This window comes from Hibiscus syriacus, unplaced genomic scaffold (assembly GCF_006381635.1).
Source record: "Hibiscus syriacus cultivar Baekdansim isolate YM2019G1 unplaced genomic scaffold, ASM638163v2 tig00116995_pilon, whole genome shotgun sequence".
Taxonomy (NCBI): domain Eukaryota; kingdom Viridiplantae; phylum Streptophyta; class Magnoliopsida; order Malvales; family Malvaceae; genus Hibiscus; species Hibiscus syriacus.
Window position 1 is genome coordinate 165599 of NW_024063511.1, and position 27523 is coordinate 193121.

Genomic DNA, 27523 nt, shown 5'->3' on the forward strand with positions numbered 1-27523 from the left:
CTCGATGGCAACTGGTGAGAAGTAGAACTAGACAAGTACCTCATCAATTTAAAACAATCTTGATCGCGCCTTGTTCGGCCCATGTCAGACTCTGCAAGTTTCATGGAAAACAAATTCGCATTCTTTTAAGTTATTGTCCTCAAGGAGATTAAGCATATAAGTGGATGTAGCCAAGAGACCAAACCTGACAAAGATTATCGAATAGTTGTCGGTCGCTTTGAGATAACTTCGATAAGAAGTCCGTGAGATAATTTGCCAAGTTAATCTTCAAGATTCATCGGTCAAATTCGGTCGGTTATGAAATTTGAATATGTAGAGCATGTAAGTAAATTTAGTGGGGGGAAATTTTTCACCACTTAAGGGGATCTGCAACATTTAGTGTGTTGTCTTCATAATCGTTCTCTTGATTCTTCAAATTAGCGATCGAGTTAAAAGTAATTAGTAATGCCAAAGCGAAGGGAACTATGGATGATGAGAGAATTCAATGTTATTTCTACTCGATCAAACCTCGTCATATGCTTTTGCCATCGCTTCAAGATGTTCATATCCAGACTTGCCTAATGGTGCAGCAGCAGCCGAGGATAACAAATCTTTGTCAGCGTCCATGTCTCGATGAATTTCTTCCCAGTCGCTATCCTGCAAAAAGAAATGGTTCAGAACCTAAACATCTACCCTCAGCTGCCATTATCATTATTTGAGGAAGTGGGTCTATTAAACTTGGGGATTAACACCCTGGCAATACAGTACCCGAATTTGAATTCTGGAAAATAAAATACCCCCTCCCATGAACCGTAAATACAGAGCATGAGAAATAGTAAAAGAGGACAGAAACTACCTCATCCTCGGCATCCTGAACTTGTTCTTGTATTTCAATCAATGCATCTGCCAGTAAAGCCAATATCTGCAGTAATAAGCAGTCATTAGACCGTATTTTTTGTGTTCAATATTCGCTCATCAATTCCTGTTAGATATATTTCTGAAATAAGTAATAGAAATACCTTTGCTGGAAGTGGCATTATAGTCCACTGATCCGGAGCAGATTTAGCTTTTGAACGAGAGGTTATCCCTGACATAGACTTCGGAGAAAAAGGACGAGTTACTTCCCAGTTAGCATATCCAAGAGAAAATGATTTTCAAGCATTTAAGAAATATCACGAACCTTAATTAGAAGGCCTTGGACATTGATATTTGTTAATTCAGGATGCCTAGTGGATAGCAGTAGGGCTAAAGCACAGTTGTAACTTTGATTTGATATGCCCCTTGAATCTCCCCTGCACTCCGAAGGATGTACGAGAAGGAACATCAAAGCCTCCTTTTCTTGCAAATTATAAAGTAATCCAAAGATAATGAACAGCTCCTTGCATTTTTTTATATATAATGGATTTTGTTCATGATGACAAGTTAACAAGGAAGAGAAAAATATTACATTCTTTTTATACACTGTAAATCATGAAAACTACAATCTATTCAAACCCTCATGGAAGCTCCATATGATTAGGCATGCCGAGAGAGAGAGAGAGAGATCCTCTGATTTTGTTTTTATGTTTCTTACATTTTATTTTGTTTAATCACATTAGAATCAGTCCTAGCACACCTTTTCACTTGGGAATGCAGCAAAGGTGCTAGGTCCAATGAAAATGCACTAGATACCATGAAATTTCACAATAAATGATTTGTTTGCTTCAGAATGAGAAAGCAAGCAGACATAAATTCAATTTACTTTTCCTTGCCAATCGTGGGAATGAGAACAGAAACTTGCCTTGTTGTTTGGTCCACTCTGACATTACATAAACAAATGCATTTTGATAGCCTTCAGCCGGGAGGGTGAGCAGCAAATGGATAAACTGTTCAACATTTGGGGCACTCAAATGAATCTGCAATTAAAGAAATGTAACGGTGAGAAAATTTATCCATGAAAACAAGTTCTAGGCTAGCTTGAGTATATTCTCCTTTTTTTTCTTCCAGAATAATGCTTCTTATTGAATACCTTAGCTTGTATAAAAGACCATATTAATGAAAATTATTTACATGTTACTAGAAATAAAATTGTCAATCCTACTTTAATAGTAGCTTCTTATTATTCATTTTTAGCAATATATATATATTGTAATTTTTCTGCTTGACAATCCAAAAGAAGTTAATGTTCACTCTTCTGTAAAAGTTGGCAAGGTAGATGAAGTAGAGACTTAGACACAATACCAATCTAGCAAAAATAAGTAGCAATGAGCTTCTCAATCCTGCTATTGAAGCCGATTGCATACGTCTAACAACAGCAACAATCAAATTTTGAATGTGCTGCCCCATTTGTGATGGGAGATGCAATATAAGTTGAAGGATATAGCTGCCAATCTTTCCAAATCAGGATCGAGGAGCCTGCAAACCAGATTGCACAAAATAAGCATAAAAAACACGCATATGAGAAAACCTTTCAAGTAGAGTTTAGCTAGACTAATTTGCAAAAACTTAAATTCACTACAGAAATCCACAAGTTAACTACCATTGCACGCAATACCATTGTAATCAGTCACTTTTCTCTTCATGCAAAAGTACATGCATTTAACAACATTTCACAAATAAAGGAGAAACACAGCCACAACTTTCACTAACCTAGTAAGAATCCACAGAAATTTTGATCAGTATAGTATTACTCCTCATATATTCCTTAAGAAAGACTTAGCGTACTAAACAGATCATAGTAAACAAAGTTATATTGTATTTCATAAACTAAAGTATCTCTAAATCAGTAGATTATACAGAAAACACCGCCATTAGCCTTCAGCAGAATATTGTTTGCTGTATTGAAACTTTGAAGAAGGTTTCAAATACATCTTGGAACAATATTATGAACATGCAACAATTTAACTATCACAGGGAAGCAAATCAATTGGCCATTACCAAAAATGCAATCCATGTACAATGATCGCAGTTCAATCCCAAAGCAGTTGATAAAGATTAACAAGAGAACCTTGATTATGTTGAAGAATAACAATTCTAAGTATTGTAAGGAGAAAAAGGTTTTTTTTCTTTTTCTTTTATTTGGGGGGGGGGTGCAGGAAGTAAAGAATCAAGACATGAATAAGGAACCTTGAAGCTGCATCAAGCAAACTCCGCATTGTAAATCCAGAATCACTACCCCAAGCAAGAAGTTCTTGTCTGCCACCAGATACAATAGATGCCATTCTGTTGCGTTCTGATAAATGCAGTCGAGAAGCAGCACTTATGTTCACATTTTAGATAGTCGATTACCATTGAAGAAAGAAACATATAATGACAAGTTATACCTGCATTTCACTGTGATCATCACTTTCAAGAACTATCCGGATAATAGCATCAAAACAAGCATCATATGCTGCTTTTACCACATCAGTAGGAGCATTCTGTATAATGCTATCACAAACTGTAATTAGCAAAACAATATAATACAAACATCTATATTTTAAAAAGGAATTTAGGCGCATATGACTTTCTTCCAGCCGAGTATCACTTGCCTTCAACAGCATAGTTAATAGATCCAATGACCCAGCCACTAGTCCATCTGGCTGTTGGTGGCGCTGGAAATTTGCAATCAAAAGATGCGTTAATGACAAATCATTTAAATTCATTTCAAGTCCCGTAACAACAAAAGGATCTTAAAAGGTCATACTTTGTTCAATACTGGCCCAATATATGGTAAAATTCGGGAAGCCAAAGGAAGAAAACAACCAGGAGTATTTTTTATTGCCTGAGAGAAATTTTCAAAATAGAAATATCAGAACTAAATTTACATCACCCAATGAAAATTGATAACTTCTCCTCCATGAAAATTGATGTATTATACCATAGCCCAATGATATCTGGATCCAGATGTCTGGCAGACTGGCACCCAGTGACATAAATTAGGTTCAAACTTACAAAAATTACTAACAATATAATTTTAGAACAAAACATCCTCAAAACTGTTTCTTCCAGGCCTTAAGAGTAGCAATTCAAGTAAAAATCTGTAAAACCATGTACATAAAATTTCTTGAGGTGCTTGGGTATAGGCTGCAAATTTTGAAGCTGCCAAGGTAGTAGCAACGCTTTACAAGGCTTTCATTACTTTTTTCTGTAGACATGAATGAACACTTCAAAAGTTCCAGCAACTGGAAATATTCAAAATCTAAAAGATGTGAAAGATGATTGACGGCATTCATATCAGATCTATTATATCTAAATGATATCATGTTAAAGAAAAAATAGGCAGATAAGCATTTAATCACAATGATCAGCAAAACAAGTTCACCATAAAAACGCGACAAGTGAATTATGAAAATCATAGCTGCCACAGTGCACGAGCAAAATAACAAATGAATTAGTACTACGCAGTATACCATAGTGGTACGGTGAGGTAACACTTCTGCTACCATCCACATAACTACAGTATTTTTTTCCTTTTGGAGAAGTTACTATGGAAAATTTTATATCATGGGCCTTTTTGTCCTTTCTTGCTCCTCTTCAATTATTTGTACAGCTGGGACCAAAAACTATTTTGAAAGCTAGAATTAATCTTATTTACTTTTGTACTCTGTACAATAATATGTAGTACTCCTGTTCAATGTGTCTAAATTTTATTGGCAGTGACATTCAAGAAAGAACCTTTCTACTCCATGACCTTGGAACAAGAAACCAGAAGGTGAGCCATTTGATTGAGTTTTGATCCCTATTGATCTTCCTCACATGAATCCCAATTCTCCTTACACTAGATTCCTAGTTTAGATTTGCTGCCTACAATTATGAAGTGAAAAAATCCATGTTAAGTAACTATAGTTTTAATCAACGTGAGATCACTCAGAGGATGTATTTATTACCAGTAACAAGTTGACACATTGAGTTATAAAATCTCACCTAACACATATAAACTTAATAACCATACTTGAGGAATGGAAACCAAATACAAAGTAGAAATTGTAAAAGATAAAAAAAATTGAGATATTCAGAACGAAAAGACAGAAAGTTCTCTTCTTATAATAAACTGCTAACAGCATTTGCATTACTACCTCCAGAACTTCAATTGCATCAATACTAATGAAAGGATCAGAAATGTGCAACACCCACATGTTGAGGATTATAGGAGAAATAATAGGCTCTGCAGATGCTGATGACTCATGACCTACAGTAAGCAAAAATGAAAAATTAAACTATTGTAATGTAAAAGAAAACACCTAAATTTATCATGGAGACTAAAATAAATTATATATCAACTCTATCCAAAACCCACCAGCTTTAATTACTCCTTGCAGTGTTTCAAGTACCAGGTGCAATGTTTCATCAGAAGTCTGAAATCAGAATCAGAAAACGGCCATTAGAAGTGACTTCAACACCACTTTGGGGAATTACAGAGTTGTACATTACCTGATGAAGAAGGTCTGTCAATGATGACAATAAATCCATCATCTGAGGCTGAAAGGTACTCTTGTTTGCTTCAGGAAGCAGCTGTGAAAGTGCTCGACAGGCACCCACTTTCACAGCTAGAGGGTTGTCAATAGAAAAACCCAATATAAGATTTATGCTATCAATTCCCTGGTGGTCAGATATCAAAATGGGCTAGGTACACTTACACGCCCATGCCAATTGTCTTCATAGCAGCATGGAGAAAGTGTTCAAGAATTCCACTGCTGATCTGAAAAAAAATTATAAATTGAATTTGTAGGTAATGCAATAGATAAGTTAGTATTTTAATATAACACTAACTCTTAGAAAGTTAGATAGATAAGGATAACTACTAAGTAGTTTACTTCTAATAGAAAACTTACTCCTAAGTTTTCCTATAAAAAGATGTATTTTCACCATTCACAATATATATAATAAAAAGAGTTCCTTTTCTTCTCCACTATGTTGTTTACTCTTTATCAACATGGTATCAGCTAGGTGACCGATCCTGTATTACTCTTCACACCCGGTAGAATTCGCATATATACTTCCTCCTCCAAGTTTCCGTTTAGAAATGCGTTTTTGATGTCTAACTGATGAAGCACCCAATTCTCATTAACTGCTAATGATAGTAACACTCTTACAGTGTTTAGTTTTGCTACCGGAGCAAACGTTTCATGATAATCAACTCCAAAAGATTGAGTGAATCCTTTCGCCACTAATCTCGCCTTATATCTTTCAATGCTACCATCAGCTTTGTACTTTACCGTGAATACCCATTTGCAGCCGACTGGTTTTTTATCTTTCGGAAGATCAACTATAATCCAAGTATTGTTGTTTTCCAGTGCTTTTAATTCCTCTTCTACTGCCTTTTTCTACTTAGGATCTTTCAATGCTTCTTCCACCGTTTCTGGAATAGTAATGCTATCTACACTTGCTGTAAAGTTCTTAAAACAAGGCGTTAACTTTCCATATGCAACAAATCCCTCAATTGGATAATTTCTGCATTTTCTTACTCCTTTCCTTTGAGCAATCAGCAAGTCATTATCATCAATTAAAACATTTAATTCAATGGAAGAACTTTGATTACCTTCTTCATTCTCCAAAGGATTCTCGTTCGGTTCCGGTTCATGACAGTGTCCATGCTGTGTGGTAGACTCGGGATTAGGTTCAGGGATTGATTTAGAAATTGGTTTTTGTCGTCTCTTGTAAATCTGCAACTCGGATTGAGGTATTTGAGGCGAAGTGATATGTTGATCATGCCGAGGTGAATGTGATTCGGTGGACTGGTTTGGCAAGGATACGTTTTATGGGTTCGGTAGTGTTGTTTGATCTGGCTGTGGCGATTTTGTAAGCTTATTCGACTGGTTTAACTAGTTTGGCGGTGCTGGTTGATCAAAAAGAGCTGGCTGCAAATCAAGTGACAATTGTTGTGAGTCAATAAACTGATATTCATTATATGACTCCCCCTGAATAGCAGTTTTAAGGAAAAAAAGTGTTTTTTCAAAGAAAGTAACGTCCATAGTAATAAAGAATTTCTTTGTACGAGGATAATAACACCGAAAGCCCTTTTGAGTCGATGAATAACCCAGAAACACATACCGAAATGCTCGAGGATCTAATTTGGACCTGAAAGGAACATTGTTATGAACGAACATAGTACAACCAAAAACTCTAAGGGGTAACAATGAAGTCATCGGTTTAAAATTGGGAAAAACTGAAGAAAAACATCTCTCGGACACTTAAATTGTAACGGTTTACTAGGGAGACGGTTAATCAAATAAGTGGCAGTTAAAAGGGCTTCCCCCCAAAAATAGTTAGGAACATTTGTGGAAAAAAATAGAGACCGAGTAACCTCAAGAAGATGTCTGTTTTTTCGCTCAGCAATCCCATTTTGTTGAGGAGAATTGACACACGAAGTAAGATGAATAATCCCGGTTTCCTGAAAGAAAGAACCCAAAACATTGGCAAAATACCCACTACCATTGTCAGAATGAAACATTTGGATTGAACACTGAAATTGGGTTTCAACCATCTTATGGAACCGTTTAAATATTTCACAAGCTTCAGATTTGGTTTTCATGAGAAAGGTCCAGGTAGTACGGGTGTGATCATCAATAAATGAAATAAACCACCGAAACCCATGTAAAGATGCGACCCGAGATGGTCCCCAAATATCACTATGGATCATGGTAAATGGTTTGGACGGTTTATATGGAGAAGGTAGATAAACACTCCTAGTTTGTTTAGCAAGTGGACAAATATCACAAGAAAAAGATTTTGGACTCTTATTAACAAACAAATGTGGAAACAATTTTGCAAGATAAAAAAAACTGGGATGTCCTAAACGAAAATGCAATAACATAACATCGGTTGAAGGTTCAAGTAAAGGAAATTGTTGTATAACATGGTAGGAAGTAGATGGGTGGGAAAATAAAGTTGCTGGAAGTAGGTAACGACCCCCCACAAAGCCTAGCACTGTCAATCACTTTCCCCGAGCTAGAATCCTGAAATTCACAAAAATCAGAGTTAAATTTCGTGATACAGCATAAATCGGCAGACAACTTGCTAATGGAGATAAGATTGCAAGTGAGATTGAGAACATAAAGAACATGAGATAACAAAATGTCCTGATTTATTTGAATAGACCCATGACCGACAACACCGGATAGAGAACCATCAGTTGTTCGAATATGAGAGATAGATGAGTCGGCATGAAAAGTGTGAAAGAGCCAAAGATCACTTGCACCAGAATCCACAACCCAAGTAGGAGTGGTGGATGTATTAGCCAAAGTAGCAGAAGGAATTCTACCTGCAGGTACTGATTGAGAATGAGTGTTTAACTGACTAAAAAACTGCTGCAACTCTTCCATTTGTTTTTAAGTAAACGAACTTCCTTGTAAATCAGTATTCACAGCACAGTTTTCTTGAGTATCACGTTGTTGATGCTGTTTTGAATACTTCCCATCAGTAGGCTTGCCATGTAATTTCCAACAGGAATCCCGTAGATGGCCAACCTTCTTATAATAGTCACACCAAGGTCTCCCCTTCTTTGGCCGAGTAGTAGTTTGGGGGTGAGGGGTATAATTGTCACCATTAGCAGTTAATGAGAAATGGGTGCTTCATCAGTTAGACATCTAAAACGCATTTCTAAACTGAAACTTGGAGGAGGAAGTATATATGCGTATTCCACCGGATGTGAAGAGTAATACAGGAAAAGCATGTAGATTACTAAAGTCCTTGTATAGACTTAAGCAATCTCCAAGAGCCTGGTTTAACAGATTTACAAAGGTGATTATTCAGGATGGTTACAAGCAATGTCAATCAGATCACACTTTATTTGTCAAAACATCTTCAAACAACAAAAAGGCAATTTTGATTGTCTATGTGGATGATATCATTCTAACAGGTGATGATTGTATGGAGATAGAAAGATTGAAAAAGCTACTGGCGAAGGAGTTCGAAACCAAAGACTTGGGAACTTTACGGTATTTTTTAGGCATGGAGGTTGCAAGGTCAAAAGAAGGAATAGTGATCAACCAAAGGAAATATATCCTTGATCTACTATCAGAAACTGGAATGAAGGGATGTAAGCCGGCTGAAACACCCATGGAAGCAAATCTGAAGCTAAGGAGAGAAGAATTGGGAAGTCCTGTGAACAAAGAACAGTATCAAAGGCTAGTAGGTAAACTAATTTATTTATCACTTACTAGACCAGATATTGCGTTCCCTGTCAGTATAATGAGTCAATATATGAATGATCCAAGAGAAGAACATTTAGAGGCTGTGAATAGAATTCTAAGATATTTGAACACCAGGACATGGATTAATTTTTAGAAAGAGTGATGATAGAACAGTAAGAATTTTTTCGGATTCAAGTTGGGCAAGTGAATTAACGGATAGAAGATCTACAACTGGTTATTGTTCATTTGTTTGGGGAAATCTGGTTACTTGGAGAAGTAAAAAACAGGAGGTGGTGTCTCCAAGTAGTGCAGAAGCAGAATTTAGAGCAATGGCACTTGGAATTTGCGAAGGAATTTGGCTTCAAAGAATGTTAACTGAGCTGGGGTTATGTGCCAACAAATGGTTTGAACTTCAAAGTGACAGTAAATCTGCAATAAGTATTGCAAAGAATCCAGTTCATCATGACCGAACGAAGGATGTGGAGATTGACAGACATTTCATCTCTGAAAAGGTGAATGGTGGAACGGTGAAGCTCAATTATGTTTCAACGAAGAATCAGTTAGAAGATATTCTGTAACATCTTCAATACCGGGTTAGTGATTAAAGTGTAAGATTTTAAAATTTCAGTGATCAAATTAAATAAATTGAAAAGTGAAGGAATTAATTAAAAGATGTTGGTGTAGGATGAATTAATAAGTGAATGAGAATTAAAAGGGTAAAAGGGTCATTGAGCAAAGGTAATAATTAAATATTAGATATTGGGTATTATAATACCCAAGGGAAAGAAACAAAAGTTTCCAGATAACTCTTGATTCTTCTTTCTTCTTCATTTTCTTCTTCAACGTGAAGCACCCAAACCTAAGGTAAGTTTGATTTCTTTTGGTTAATCCTTCAAATTAAAGTATGGGTTTGATTTATGAAGCTTTAAGAAAGATTATGGAGATGAAAAATATTATAGAAACTCAAAGATTGGTGAGTTATGAAGGATTAAAGATAAGAAATGGATAAGTGAAATCTTGAATAAGGATGTATAAATGGATTTAAAAGTTAAATTTGACTTGTCATGAGTGGAAGTAAATGATATGAAGTGTTAGAACTAGATTTAGAACATGTTGAAATTTGAGTAAGATTCTTGAATTCGATATTAATGATTGGATTTGTAAGGTTAAGAGGTATTAAATGGGTATTAATCAGTTTAAGTAGGTGTATAAGAGTTAGAAATATTAAAGGAGGTGAAAGATGAAGAGTTGAGATGAAAAGAGTGAATTTCGTGCTTGCAATGGGATTTCTGGGTTGTGTGCATCGATGCACTCTCAAATAAACAAACATCAAATGCAATTAATGCATCGATGCATAAGGAGTGCATCGATGCATCCCCTTAAAATGCAAACATCGAATGTCATTTATGCACCGATGCACAGGTAGTGCATCGATGCACCGATAAGGAATGCATCGATACACTGTATAGTGCATCGATGCATACCATTAAAAGATGAAAATAGCTTTTCTTTTAGCCTAAGAAATGATAGTTTAGAATATATTAATTAGTATACTAATAAGTATCAACGAATTACTATGCAGATACAGAGCTTAATCAAGTTCACGAACAATTGCCCAGTAAGATCGATCGAGGAAAAAGCAAGGAAATATAGGTGAGTGCATATGTATAGCATGATTATAGAAATATACTCAATTCTAGACTTGTGATAAGTCTAGATTTTATATCTTGATACATGATCATATTTTGTATTATGAGACATGGCATGAATTCATATAACATGCATTATGTGACATGAATGTGCATGAAAAGTTAGATAAGCTATATGAAAAGGTAAGAATTTACATGTCTACGTGAAATGTAAAAGCCATGTTATGTAGATGAAAACTATAGGTATAGTTGGCATGCCAAGGGTAGAGGGTCTACGCGGTCCTTCGGGATAAAATTCTACGCGGTTCTTCGGGATCTATATATATTCTTTGGAACATGTGTGAAGTCTTGGGAGACACATACTTGATCCCTAGTATATGTATATGATTCTTAAGGAATTCTATGTGGTCCTTATGGACATTATTATATGGCACTACGGTGCAATTCTACGCGGCACTTCGGTGCATTTATACGAGTCGTGGTGACAGCATAGTGCACAACCTCACAATACTCACATACCTTAGGTTCTCAATATGATATCATGGGCCAATAAATTTATTAATACAAATTCATGAATGTTAAAGTTATATGTTTACAGGTAAGGATAATGGTGATGTAAACTACATGGATTAAGTATACGCTTTCATCCCATTTCATATCATTATGACATTTTCATTACATTTCCTTGTTATTATTATTATATTGCCTCACTAAGTCGATGACTTAGCGTGTGAGTGTTTCACACGTAGGATCCGAGAAAGTAGACAAGACAGGTTAAGCAGTTGGACAGCATTACTCCTACAACAATCAGATCAGAAGACACTTAATCAATAGGTCATTTTGTTATGTAAATGGAAGTTGGCATGTAATTAAAGGGTTAAGTTGTGTATGCTCTGAATATTTTGGTAAACTTATATTACCATATGTATATTATCGTATTTTCTTAATATAAGTTCAAGTATTTTGCTATTATTTGTTAAGAGTTGTGTTTTAAAAGTCAATGTAATATCTCTGACTCGTATCCGGGTCTGGTACGGGTTGGGAGTGTTACATATTCTCACCAAAGCACTTCCAAGAATTACCTTTGATGAGATTATATCCAAGTTGAAGTTGGGTCTTTTCAACATTTACTCCCAACTTGAGGGGGAGTGTAGGTTATGCAATAGATAAGTTAGTATTTTAATATAACACTAACTCTTAGAAAGTTAGATAGATAAGGATAACTACTAAGTAGTTTACTTCTAAATGAAAACTTACTCCTAACTTTTCCTATAAAAAGATGTATTTTCATCATTCACAATATATATAATAAAAAGATTTCTTTTTCTTCTCCACTATGTTGTTTACTCTTTATCAACAGAATTAGATCTTCTGAGAGGAAATAACCCATAAGATGACCTCAAATATAAGGAGAGGACATCCTTACCACGGAGAAAAATTTAGCAACTGATATAAACATACGAACATAAAGAAAGGGATATTCATGTACCCCTGTAAAACAAAAATGGCAACACTTTCGTGCTCATGTCACATCAAGGTACTGCAAAGAAAAAGCTGCCAAATCTAATCCAATTTATTGTAACTGAAAAGATCCGTCCACCAAATCAATGGTGATATATAACTATTAAAGACAATAAAATCAAACATCAAGTGAATACCAATTCCCATATCTTCAGTAATAACTTGTTCTAGAAGGTTCCCTAAGCTCACTTTTGTAAGTCCAGAAAGCTGCTATCATAAATTTAATACAACATTAAAGTTGAGAACTGTGAAACATTATTGGACATTAGCCCTCAACCTAAGGAAAAAGTGATTACTCGTGATTGAAACTTATCATGGAAAGAACAAACCTCTGCCTCAAGTAATTGCTTGGACAAAGAAGCCAAAGCGAACAAAGTAGCCTCCCTTAGCTATAAAATTTATCATCCGGAAAAGAGTTACGAAGAAGATTTAAAAAAAAAGAATGAGAAAGAAAAAAAATGCATCAAGATAGTTTTTTTTATAGGAATTGGCCCCGTTAAAAACCCCCTTCATAATTATTGTGTTGTGAAACACAATAGTCATTGGAAGGGGGAAAAGGTTGCCTAAATTTTATTACCAAACATAATGATTACAACCAAACCCAAACAGACTCAGTACAAAAGACCTTCAACTCAACAACCCACCGACCACAGTCTCACCAAACCAGAAGCTCAACATTCACTAACCTATTCCAGATTTAGCTAAAATGTCAGTTTCCCTATTAATACATCTATTAATATGCCTTGTGATAACATTAAATTGCATCACAGACTTCTGAATCTCTGTGATCATATCAACATAAATAACCGGGCAGAGTTCCGGGTTGTTGAATTTCTATAATCAGGGACCCTTTATCCCTCCAAACTGATTCAAAAAATAAATCTAACCCAGCTTTAATTGCAAAAATCTCTGCAAGAATCGGAGTGCAAGGTCCTGTCGCTCTAGAGAAGAAAGCCAACTTCTTATTCTCACATCCTTAAGCACACCACCAATACCACTTCTTCCCCAGTCAAAAGCTACTGCCCCATCAACATTCACCCTAAAAAAACCCGAAGGAGGAGGTCACCACTTTAACTTAGGCAAACAAGGCTTATAGGGGTAAGGATGCCTATCCGCCAAGGTTAAGTCACCCACAAGGCTATCAATCTGAATAGAAACGTCCTTGTATTTAGCTAAGAACCAAGAAGCCACCCTATATCTCATCAAAAAGAATAGATTAGCATTATCCAGTTTCCCATTTTGAAACACTATCTGATTCCTGCATAACCAAATAGTCCACAATACAGCTCCCGATATAAATTGCCAAATAGCCGATTTATGTCTCAATTCCACCCACGAAAGTAAGAACTCTTTAGGATTATTGGGTAGAACAGAGAAGACATTCCACAGCCGGAGGAATTTTACCCAAATCTTCCAAACCTGCTCACAAGAAAAGAAAGAGTGAATCATCGATTCTGGCTCCACTCCACAAAACACACAATAAGGATTCTCAATACCCTTGACACCTCTTGCCCAACAAAACAGATTAGACAACCAACTTCTGATGAATAATTTTCCAAAGAAAAAACCCCACTTTAGGAGGAACTAGCCCCTTCCACACAATCTTCGATCAGGAATCCCGAGGCTCGGATAAACTAGAAATAATTCTAGAGCAAGACTTAACCGAAAACACACCATCTCCATTTCCTTTCCAAACATAACAATCTTCACCCATCATAGGACGAAAATTATCCAATAAAACCATCATTTCCATTCATTGATCAAATTCAATGTCCGTTAAAGCTCTCCTAAGCTGAAAATCCCACACCCACTTCCCATTACTAATACACCCATAATCAGCCACAACCCAATCCTTGTTAACCGATAAAGCAAAAATCCTTGAAAAAAGAGTCTTCAAGAGATAGTTACTAATCCATATATCATGCCAGAACCTAATGGAGTCTCCTTTTCCCACCTGTAACATGAGATGATTCCTAAAACATAACCCAAAATTATCATTCGCTCGATAGTTATTAAATATACCTTTCCAAATCCAAGACGTATTGGGAGGCAAATTATCATCTAAAACAATAGACCTACTATCAACATTATGTTTCGAACAGATTAACTTCTTCCACGGAGAATCCTTCTCGCATCCAAACTTCCAAATCCATTTGCCCAAGAGAGCTCTATTTCGTAACTTCAGATTCGAGATTCTCAAACCCCCAAACCCTTTATTTTTGCAAACAGTATACCAATTGATCCAGTGCATCCGTTTCTTCTCTGTCGAAGAACCCCACAAGAAAATAGCCATTAAGGACTCCAATTTTTTTCCGAACCACCACTGGCATATTGAACGACATATATAGTTAGGAAGTGCATTCATGACCGATTTTATCAGAACTACCCTACCTGCAATGGATAAAGAACTTGATTTCTAGCTTGCAAGTTTCTGGTAGAACTTATTAACAATGGGATCCCAAAGGTGGTTTGAATTTCTCCTTGCTCCCAAAGGTAGCCCCAGATACTCCGTCGGAAAAGATCCTCGAACACAACCTATAGAGCTGGCCCAATCCTCGACAGTTTGATCCTGTAAATTAATCTCGAAGATCCTACTCTTCAGCAAATTCATCTGTAGCCCTATACATAGCTCAAACACTGTCAAAACCCTCTTTAAATTTTTCAATTAACCTTCAGCGGCTTTGCAAAAAATTATCAAGTCATCGGCAAATTGAAGATGAGAGAGCAAAACTGAGGACTTCTCACCACCTATCTGAAAACCATCAAACAACCCCAACTCCACTGCTTTCGAAAGCAGAAGATTCAGAAATTCACCCACAAAATTAAACAAAAGTGGGGGCAAAGAACAACCTTGTCTTAGCCCCCTGGCAACTTTGAAGCTTTGAGTAGGAGAACCATTAACAAGCACAGAGATTGAAGTCGTATTCAAGCATCTATAAATCCAGGATCTCCATCTTTGGCTAAACCCCAAACACTCCATTATTTATAATAAAATACCCCAATCCACAGTATCATAAGCTCTATTAAAGTCCACTTTGAACACAATACCTTCCCTACCTTTCCTCCTCCAAAAGTTAATGGCTTCATTAGCTACTAAAGAGCAATCACAAATCTGCCTTCCCGGGATGAAAGCAAATTGAGAGTGATCGATCAGCCCTCCTATGCACATCCTTAATCTTCTTGACAACACTTTAGACAAGATTTTGTATAAACCCCTACCAAACTAATAGGTCTGTAATCTTCGATACTGACCGAATTCGACTTATTTTTTTTATAGAAATGGAAGGCCTCATTAAAAAACCCCTTCTTGATTTAAGGAGCTTGATAATAAGCTCCTTAGTCAGTGGAAGGAGGAAAATAGTGCCTTGAATTTTATTAATAATGAAAAGTTACATAAGATACAACCATTACACCAATAACAGTACATAAAACTTAAAAACTCCCCCTGCCATAAAAGCCTTCACACTGGACCAAAAATCCACATTTGAATCCTAACAATCAACCTATCCCATTCTTTGCTAGATTGTCTGCCTCCCCATTGCACGCTCTTGCAATCAACCTCAGTGAATGTACCTTACCAGTGATGAGAGTCGAAATCTGAAAAACTATAGACGAGAAGAAAACATGAGCCAAACTCGGGGCTTGAATCCATTCCACAGCAGACTCACAATCACTCTCAACAATCAACCTACCAACTGATTCCCAACGTGATGACAAAAATATTTCAATGCCACTTTTAATAGCCTTTAACTCAGCAAGTGGAGTTCCTTGACCAACATTCTCTAAAAAAGTCAAAAGGGTGCATCAATTCCAATCTCTTAAAATATCTCCAATCCCTCCACCCGAACCATCTCGCCTAATAGCTCCGTCAACATTCATCTTTAGAAAATCTACTGGGGGGAATCCATCGTATGACATGACATTCTTTGGGTTTTGATAGAGAAAACCCATCTGCAAGAGATGGATTACCAATCAGCACATCCTCATGTATCGATATCTTGGGGAACTTGGCTAGGAACCATTTAGAAAGCATAAATCTGACAATGAAGAACAAAGACAGCCTGTCAAAGGTAGATCCTTCAAACACCATTGCATTCCTAATTTTCCAAATCGACCAAAAAATGACTCCCGGAATGAACTTCCAAATCATCGATTTCACCCTCAACTCACCCCAGGAACAAAGAAGAGAAGGAGGGTCTTGGGGTATAACGAATGATAAGTCCCAGAAACTAGCTATATTATTCCATAATTCCCAGACAACGTAACAAGAAATAAATAAATGTTGCACTGATTCCTCCTGATTCTTACAAGGACACAGGATATCATCTCTTAGAGATAATCCTCTCTTAACCAACTCAGTTTTGACTGCCACTTTCTGATGAGCAAGCTGCCAAAGGAAAGCTTCCACTCTAGGTGGAGCAAATCCCAGCCAAACCCCTTTACAGGTGGGCAGCTTGCAATCATGCATCGTGTAAATTTAAAACTCACAGACCAAACATCAATCCCAATGGCAACACCCAGTTTAAAAGCGATTGATAAAATGCCAAACCGAGAACCCAACTATTGGTTGTGATTAAATGATTGAACGAAGAGATTTAACGGCTCATGGGAATCAATCTTTGCTATAGTAAACTACATTGATGAAAATCGAGCATATGTTAGGAACTTAGGATAGTTAACTAGATAACAATAAAGGTGAAGCTCATATACAATGTTTTGATCATAAATAATTCTCATTCGCAAGAGCTAAGCTATTGTATAGATATTTAAAGATGAACTGCCATTATGAACTGCAGTCAGTGCACAAGGCCAGTGACTGGTGTGTGCAATAAGCTTACAGCAGTTAAAATACAAAGCAAGCGATTCATAAAAATTTTGGAAGTAACTAACCACAATAGTTTAATTGATTTTATTTACCAACAGTGAAAGACGACTGGTAGGCAGGCATCTCCACTAGTTTCATAAAGGAGAGGAGTAGAGATATCAGGATGTAAGGCGGTATGTATACTGCACGAATTGGATTGGAACAACATACTAAGAAAAGGACCATAAAAGGATAGAAGAAATGAAGACTAAATAGGCCTGTCAATCATGCAGAATACGAAAACTACTACGACAACATTGTTGAGGTGAAGAACAAACTGCAGAGAGCAGAACTCCATTTTATTTAGTTTCAAAGATAAAAGAGCGACAAAGGAAACACAATAAAGGGTTGCTTTAAAAAAGTAAGAAGTTTGTATTAAGATGAATAAAGCCGTTATTTTCTCAATTCCCAAGATGGCAGCCAAATAAGATGCAAGTCAAAGTCCATTCCGATAACAGAATGAATGAATACCTGTTGTTCTGTAACTTGCAGAAAAGCAATAGTGTAATATACCAATTCTGCAATATTATTTGCAACGACCTACATGATCATATTTATAAAATTACAGTCCATAATCATAAAATAGAAATAGTAATTAAAGACAAAAGACATAGTTTTCTATCTTTACCTTTACCAATTTTGTGCTACCCACAATAGTCAACAGGAACTCGAACAGCTGCAAGTTCAAAATGCCAAAAAAAAAAGGTAAAGATGAATTAAACTAGAAACAACTGATATTTGAGCACTTAATAGAAAACCACAGTTTTAGACTTTTAGGAGAATTCAAAACTAAATACGGCTATAAGAACAAGCCCATTACCACTTTCTTCAATCAAAATCAACAATTAAAAAAATGGATGTCCCTTGTTCCCATATGTAATGGGGTAAGGGGGAGATAAGATAGTAGGCTGCCCCCAACACCAGGTTGAGAGCAGCTTCCATAGAAGACCTCCGAATTATGAAATGCCCTCCGTGGGACTCGATCCCACGACCTCAAGGTTAATAACCTTGTGCTCTACCAACTGAGCTGGATAGTCATCTCAAAATCAACAATTAAAGTTTAGAAAATTTACTGCAGCTTTTTTTATCACATCCATCTACCTTCCTATTGCCAACCACACCACGGAAAATGCATTTTCACTTTCCAAAGGAGGTTGGACTGACTTCAAAAAAGATTAACCTGTTTGTAAGGAGTCATAACTGCCCTCAATTACTGATCGTGTATATACTCTTAGAGATGATACAAAAGTCTGCCATAGTGGAGCCACAATAACTGCAGAAATGGAACCTTAGAAAGTCAACATTAGAACTAAAACATCAAAACGAAAATTCATAAAATATGCTAAAAGAGATATGGACCAACTAACCCATAAATAAACTCTCAGTGAAGCTAGGAAAATGCTGAACAAACTGGTGGGTTGTGAGTAAGATGGTGGGTGGTGTTTTTGTAATAGTCTGTGTTGTAGAAGGTGTAATCTCATTATGGAACAAAATTCTTAGGCACTCTTTTCCTCCTTCCGATGTCCGTCGAGGTACCTACGTACAACGACGGGTATGAAGGGGGTTTCTAACGAGGCCTATTTTCTTATCAAAAAATAAAAGGTAGGCTACAAGAGAAGATTCTACTTACCCTCCACCAAACTACTGAACCACCAGCTTTTTCTTGTTGAGACTCACTGAATCTTTTCCCCGCGGCACTTATAATAGCATCAATACCTACTTCCCCACAAGAAGTTGCCACCTCCTCTAGTAAAAGTACACCTGCAGCAAGTAATTTATTATAGGAAATTAATTTTTTACGAAGTCAAGGAAGTCTTGATTTCTTGAGGACAGCCAAAGGTAAGAGAGATGCTATCAGATACAAAAACAGATTCATAGACTTAAATGACAGCATTAGGCAAATACAAGTGGTGATTTATCGGAGACATGCAATTAGGATGTAGATGGTTGAGCTTGGGAACAAAAAAGAGGATATATGAAGATAGACAGAAAATGATGTTTCGGAGAGTAAAGACCACCATGTGTTGAAAACTAATTTGATAATTGCACCTCATGAAGGAACCGACATTGTTTCAAAAGACTGTCAATTCCCTCTGTCACCCAAATAAAATTATATTACTAGATGGATAAACAGTCAATAAATCTTTCAAGCTTCATCAGGATGCATGACAAGAAAATCTAAGTTGTGGTTATCAGTGAACAAAGGCTTTTTCTTTTTCTTAATTAACTGTGCATATCAATTTGAGACAAAACCAATTGTTTTTAGATCTATCAATTTGAGACAAAACCAATTGTTTTTAGATCTCTGTTCTATCTTCAATTTATACAGCAATTATTATAATGAATTTCATGATGAATTCAGGTTTTTGCAACAGACACCCAAAGGTGTTGTTATCGTTTGAAGTATTTTCTCTTATAACTGTGGAAAAATAAAAAGTTACTCTATTAGTTTCCATTATGACGGAAAGCATATCTTGGTAAGATCTATAGATGCATGGCACATATGCTTCAAGAGAAACAAAAGGGCCATATATAACATCACTGAGGAATCCCAATTCATCTGGGTGCCCAAAGAAATATCTAAAACAAGTTACCAATGTATAAGCTACTTACCAGAGACACGGCAGCTATAAGTGACATCATCCTCATCAGCTACAAATTGGTTAGCATCTGTCGACCACATATGGACCTAAAAAGGACTCAAAAGTAGGAACGGTGGGAAGAGTGTAAACTGAATCTTAGAAAAATTAAATTTAAAGGAAATTAAGGTTAAGATAAGAGGAGCACACAAGATTAAAAGCTTTTACTGCGAAAAATGAAAAAGAGGTAAATAAAAAATGCATGTCTAGATCCTCTTAAACATTGGCACAAAGTGCAGGTGACCAGCTTAGCAGTAATAAAAAACCTGGAACATTATGATGACAGGTGGGCTGCTTGTAATCACTAGCATCGCGTAAATTTTAAAACCCACAGACCAAACATCTTTCCCAATGGCGACACCCAGTTTAAAAGCGATAGATAAAATGTCAAACCGAGAACCCAACTATTGGTTGTGATTAATGATTGAACGATGAGATTCAACTCGGGAATCAATCTTTGCTATAATAAGCTACATTGATGAAAATCGAGCATATGTTAGTAACTTAGGATAGTTAACTAGATAACAATAAAGGTGAAGCTCATATACAATGTTTTGATCATAAATAATTCTCATTTGCAAGAGCTAAGCTATTGTACAAATATTTAAAGAAGAACTGCCATTATGAAGTGCACAAGGCCAGTGACTGGTGTGTGCAATAAACTTACTGCAGTTAAAATACAAGGCAAGCGATTCATAAAAATTTTGGAAGTAACTAACCACAATAGTTTAATTGATTTTATTTACCAACAGTGAAAGACGACCAGTAGACAGGCATCTCCACTAGTTTCATAAAAGAGAGGAGTAGAGATATCAGGACCCTAAAAGGATAGAAGAAATGAAGACTAAATAGGCCTGTCAATCATGCAGAATACGAAAACTATTACGACAGCATTGTTGAGGTGATGAACAAACTGCAGAGAGCAGAACTTCATTTTATTTAGTTTCAAAGATAGAAGAGTGACAAAGGAAACACAATAAAGGGTTGCTTTAAAAAAGCAAGAAGTTTGTATTAAGATGAATAAAGCCACTATGTTCTCAATTCCCAAGATGGTAACCAAATAAGATGCAAGTCAAAGTCCATTCCGATAACTGAATGAATGAATACCTGTTGTTCTGTAACTTGCAGAAAAGCAAGTGTAATATACCAATTCTGCAATATTATTTGCAACAACCTACATGATCATATTTATAAAATTACAGTCCATAATCATAAAATAGAAATAGTAATTAAAGACAAAAGACATAGTTTTCTAGCTTTACCTTTACCAATTTTGTGCTACCCACAATAGTCAACAGGAACTCAAACAGCTGCAAGTTCAAAAAAAAAAAGGTAAAGATGAATTAAACTAGAAACAAATGATATTTGAGCACTTAATAGAAAACCACAGTTTTAGACTTTTAGGAGAATTCAAAACTAAATACGGCTATAAGAAGAAGCCCATTATCAATTTTTTTTTATAAGGGTAGGCCTCGTTAAAAACCCCCTTCATGATTAATGGATTACAAGGTGCTCCTTAATCAGCGGAATGAGGAAAATAGTGCCTTAGAATTCATTAATAACCGAAAGTTACATAATTTTTAAAAAATAAACATACAGACTCCCTTTACAAAGACCAACAAAAAACACAAAAACATCCTTAACAAGACAGTAGAACTAACCAATACCAGCCTTAGCTAAGCAATCAGCCTCAATATTGGCTGACCTAGCTACCCATCTAATAACACCCTCCAAATACCTTAACCTAGCAACAATATCTTTCACTAGATCTATATAGACATAGGGACAGCAATCGTTATTCTTAACCCAATCCACTGCAAGTTTACTGTCACTTTCCACAATCAAACGTTCCTTGAACAGCTGTTTAATCGAATCAAAGAAGATTAAGCCCTTCTTAATTGTTTTAAGCTCTATCAAAAGAGGAGGACATGGACCAGCAGCCTCTTGGAAAGAATACATCACCGAGCCATCCTCAACTCTTAGTAAGCCACCAACACCACTTTTCCTCCAATCTCCACTCTTAGTAAGCCCATTATCACTTTCTTCAATCAAACATCTACCTTCCTATTGCCAACCACACCAGGGAAAATGCATTTTCACTTTCCAAAGGAGGTTGGACTGACTTCAAAAAAGATTAACCTGTTTGTTGACACCCTAACCTAACCATAAGAAGGATTGCTACTTTTCATTCAACTTCAGCCAACTTTGTACAAATACCATAGCATTCAATTAAGTCAGAGCACAAGTTAAAAGATTAGGAAACATATGAATGCACAAGTCAGATCTTACTTTTTGAGAGAAATCAAATTAAAAGAAAGATCATGATCTACATCTATCTGTAATGTGTAAGATAAATAAACATTTTTTTACTGTTAAATTGAGAATTGCCTTTTCATTTTTGGGCCACTAATATTACCTGAATGACAAAGGAATCAAGGCTTTTCTCTGCACCATCAGAGTCATAACTGCCCTCATAGGGATCCTGTACCCTCAATTGCTGATCGTGTATATACTCTTAGAGATGATACAAAAGTCTGCCATAGTGGCCCCACAATAACTGCAGAAATGGAACCTCAGAAAGTCACCATTAGAACTAAAACGTCAAAACTAAAATTCATAAAATATGCTAAAAGAAATATATAAAGAGATATGGACCAACTAACCCATAAATAAACTCTCAGTGAAGCTAGGAAAATTCTGAACAAACTGGTTCAAGCATTTTAAAACCTGGGAAAATCAAGTTATGAGCAAAGAGTACAGAACATGACAACGGATGGAGATGCAAGCATAATACCAACCTCCGTTCTAGTACTCCAATCATCAGGATCTTCAGGCTGTACAGGATGTTCCAAGATAAGAGAGAACTGATCTACCCATGGTTTAAGCATTGGTTCCATCAATGCATTAGCTTCGACCTGAACAGAAATATCTTAGTTCTGTTTAACACTGTAACAAAATTAAATTAATCATATATCAAGATCTGGCACAATCAAAAATAGGTTGCATAAGTGTACCTGATGTACACCACTCATAGCCCCCAACATGGAAGTGCAAACATAAACAATAGAGAGGGCTTTTGTGCACAAATATTTGTTATAGGTCTGCAAAAGAAAGTCTTATCAAAATGTAAGGAGTTTCTACTTGATTTCTATGCAACTCATAACAAAAGAATTTTGAGAATGGCTATATCACTAATTTTGGTCAAATATGATAAAGTTAGATGCTTGAAAATTGTTAAATTTGTGGTTATGATTGCACATATAAAGCATTCTTCAGACAGCAACTGCATCATGTGCAGTCATAACATGAACACATGCTGAGCTACACTAATACCACACTTCCCCAAAATCCTCATCTCTAAAGATAAGAATCAAAATCATATGAAATTAATGAAACACACACAAAAAATAAGAGCAACAGACCTACTCTAAAGCTACTACTAATGCAATGAAAGCAAAAGAAAACTGACTTGAGCAGAAGATACAATGGTATACAGGCGAGGGAAGAGGACGGGTACTAATGTTGGAATTATTGTGTCATCCAAATCCCCAGAGAGAAGAGCCAAGCACCTAAGACCGCCATGCACTACAAAATTTGGGAATGCTTTAGTCCAATGAATCCAAAGGAGAAAATTAACATAGCCAAAAAACAGGAAAATGAAAATATTTGATACTTTGCTAATATAGATAGTCATTAGAAATAAATATAAAGGCATGATGATAGGCCACAAAAGAATCAACACAAATAAATTAAGGACCCAAGAAAATAGAAGGAAAAGAGTTCCTACCACAAAGGAACTTTGATAAAACAGGGTTAAAAATAATGAATATAAGACAAAAGGGCATGGATAATCAGATTAGAAGATTTATATCTATACAAACCTCCTTAATAACAACTAACACATAAAAAAGTGGAGAATCCCTCATCAGATATCAAATTCTTAGAATGTACTAATAATAACACACTTAAAACTAATACATGCTTATGAAAAGGGTTAGAATAACCGTCAATAAAAACTAATTTATTACAAGGCATCTAAGTAAGCAATCTAAGATGACTATCAAACCAGTGAAACATGAGGAAACATTAAAGGTTAATAAACAAAAGGCAACAGGATTAATTAGAGCACGAAAGCTCGATTTCTTAACTCCATTCAAGACACTTTGATCAGCAATCAACTTCAGGAGGAAGTCCAACAAGTCTGGCCAACTTTCTGGCCAGTCATAGACCGCAATAGATGCTATAGCCATACTGATTGCCGTGCAAAGTTTCCGACTAGGATCATCCAAAGTTGACAAAAGAAGTCTGCGGATAACTGCCTGAAAATATAATCATGATGGATTTAATACAAAGGTGGACAAGGCATACTAAACACAAAAACATAAAGTAGGCAACAAATATAGAGCTAGAAAAGAAATCATATTTTTTTAAAAATATGGAAAGAAATAGATCTAAAGCATACACACATGTATGATACTTTTTAGGAAAATGTTTTCCACAAAAAAAAATCATGAAGAGGCTATTTTCTTCCAACCAAATGAGGCCAAAAATGCAAGGATTCAAAATTAAAGTACACAAGAAGTATACAACTAACAAAAATAGAAGACCGTGTGATTTTAAATACACAAAAGAAAATGAAATGGTTAACAGAGTAAGAAATAAATTGAATTTTGATTGTGCCATATTTCATTATGTACCTTCTCATCACTTGAAACAGCAGGTTGTTGAAATGATTCGTCATCCTCCTGCCAATGCTTTTTGATGAACCGCTTCAAAATGAGAGCAGCTAGGTAGTAGGTGTTAAAAATTCACAGGACTAAAACCCTTGCATTGTATTAATACAAAACAATCTAGAGATGACCATGAAAATATAACCCCTCCTTCTTTCAAATATTCAGGAAAAAGAAGGAAACAGCAAGACATCTTTTTTTTCTCTCTTGCTTCTAATAGTATGAAAGAAATAAGATGTTCAGGGATATAATCTGCAGACCTTTTATTCAAATGAAACAACAAAATAGAAAAATAATACACTAAAGAAATATTTGACAGCTTCTTTCCAAGTAATGGGTGTGACATAAGTGAATCTATCAACAGGAAATCAAATGAGGATGTATTGGAACTCATTAACAAATAATATAAGAGGTAGTAAATGAATTAATTAAATAAATTCAAAAAAGATATCTGACGCAGTCCAAATGGAAGATCTCTATTGGCAACAACCTTCGATAATCCCTTGCCAAAACCTTTAGAACAAGACAAGAAAAGATGGCAATAAAAATCTCTATAATACACAAGAGAAATAATATAACTAAATGAGGGTTTTGAAAGGGATTTAATATTGCCATCCATGACCATGATTTTTCATCTCTATAAAAGTTGAAGTTACTTTCTAGATTAAGAACAAATCAAACCTACTAGGCTGTTAATAAAGACTTTATTTTTATAAAAAAAACCGTGTAAACTGGAGAGAAATTTCACACTATACACACACAGGTGCGTGCATAAGTAACCTGACATCTTAGCTGTCACTTTGAGAGGAGGAAATTTGACATAAAACAAGCTATCATACAAAGAAGCAAAACTTGAAACAACTTAGTTTCAAGTAAAATGCAACTAAAAGCACATATAGAAACAAAATGATGTCATTTTCTATTCTAAAACCAATAGACAAAAGTACCTGTCATTGTTGCCCTTATTCAAGGTCTTTATTTGATTTTTTACAAGGATGTTGCATAGATAGATGGAGAAGAGGCTTTACAAAAAGCAAGCTATCATTTATTCTTTTTATGATTTATTTGTTGTTTTGCAGTTCAATTTTTTCCCACTTTCTATTAAAAAAAAACACTGAAGCACCTACCAATCTGAGCCTCCATTGCTTGTACGTGAAAGCAAGGGAGTTACTTCATTTCTTTTTAAGAAATTTCTTTTAAATATCAATTTTTTTCTTTGTAACCTATAATCCTGTGAGTGACTGCACAATTTTTCTCAACTCCTTTAACTTATATTTAGAGAGGGGGGGGGGGGGGCTGCAACAAAAGATCACTGGTTTATAATTACTGCCATTAGAAGTAGTTTTCTACCTTCTATTGTTCTGGAGCGTTTTTAAAGAAAATTTAATGAATTATGTCGACAAGTTTGACAATTAAATCTCCATTCCTCGACACTTTTTTTCTTAAAACTTCACTATAAAGCAAACCGAAAAGGAGAAAACAAGTTATGATTGATAAAAAATGAACAAAAGAATCAAAATGTAACACTAAAAGTAACATCATCATGCAGTTTGCTATCTACTAACGTTTCTTTAATATCACTTAACAAAAAAGTTGTTCTTCTTCCATATCTAAACGCGATTATCAAACCAACTAGTAAAGATTAGAAAGTTTAAAATTACGACGTAAACAGGCGAATATCAGGCATTTCAAAGGCAATGAAGTTCAAGAAAAGAAAAAGAAGCGGGAATTCTAAAAAGATAGAGAGGAACCTGGTTGAAGAGCGGCTTGATCAAGGGAAGCTTCGGCAAACGAACGGACTTCCTGATTAGGATCGAAAGTAGCAGATAAGCAATTAATTAGCCATTGCTGATCTTCATCCACTGCTACATTCGCCATCACTCGGGAAAAAAAGAAGAAAAAAGAAACCCTAAATTTTCGCTTTACTGATATTCTTTTGAGATCTTGGTCTTCGTTTCCCGCTCTTTATAACAAATAAGGAAATAAGGAAAACAAACCGACTCAGGTGTGAATAGTGGCAAAATTGGAAATTCATTCCATGTTTCTCCAACGGATAATTTTTAGGGTTTTGGGTTTTTCATTTTAATCAAGGGAAAAAAACTAAAAACATTTTCTGTTCTCCTAGCCCAGCCCATGTTTCTATAATATAAATACTACTCTCGGCCTACGGTCCAACAGTGCTGGACCTCCCATATTTTAAGCAATGTATTTAATTGAGTTTTAATTTGATTAGTATTGTTTGGGAAATAAGGTCGTGTTTACAAATCTATTAAGTAATGGATTTTTAATATTGTTATATCTTTAAAGATGATTTTCATAAATTTTTAAAACTTCGTTAAATTATATTTATTAAAATTATCAGCTCTCCACTTATTAAAGTCTTCAGATAGATTTCTCGTTTTATTATAATTTTTTACTAACCTACACCCTTTTAATACATATTTTTGGTCGATTGCATAATGTAGATAAGATCTCTGACATACCAACTTGATGTGTCAAAACAAAATCTAAACTCTAGTTACCAGATCTGCCATCTTACAAATAGACGTAGATATCCCATGATTGATTCTCTTAAATACAAAAACATCGATAAACGACTTTTATTATCAGAACCCTCGGTATTAAGCCTAAAATTTACTATTGATAAAAGTATAAAAAATAATTTAAAATCATAATTCAAGTAATTTTTAATATATTTTTTATAAAATTTAATTGTTTAAAATATTTAGAATAGTCCTTCTCAAAGTTTAAAATTTTTAACTTTTGAAAAATTAATAATAAATATATTTAGTGGAACGGCTGGAATATCAAATGTGAGATTTCTCAACGATAATGACGTGCTCCAACTTTCCTTTGGATGCAGTTTGATCCTCTCCTTGCTAAATTCATATTTAGTGTATTTTTCTTCTAATTATTAGATGATTAAAATTATCAAAAAAAAGAATTAAATTTAAATTTATTAAATAAATTAAAATTAAAATTAAATTAATAATAAGAGTTAAATATATAATTATATTAAATTTTAATTATCACGTCAGTTTTTTCATCA

At 35.3% G+C, this 27523-nt stretch overlaps 1 pseudogene; it reads right to left on the bottom strand.

The window, feature by feature from the left end:
- Window positions 1-24534, bottom strand: LOC120193412 (annotated as a pseudogene).
- Window positions 24535-27523: the final 2989 nt, after the last annotated feature.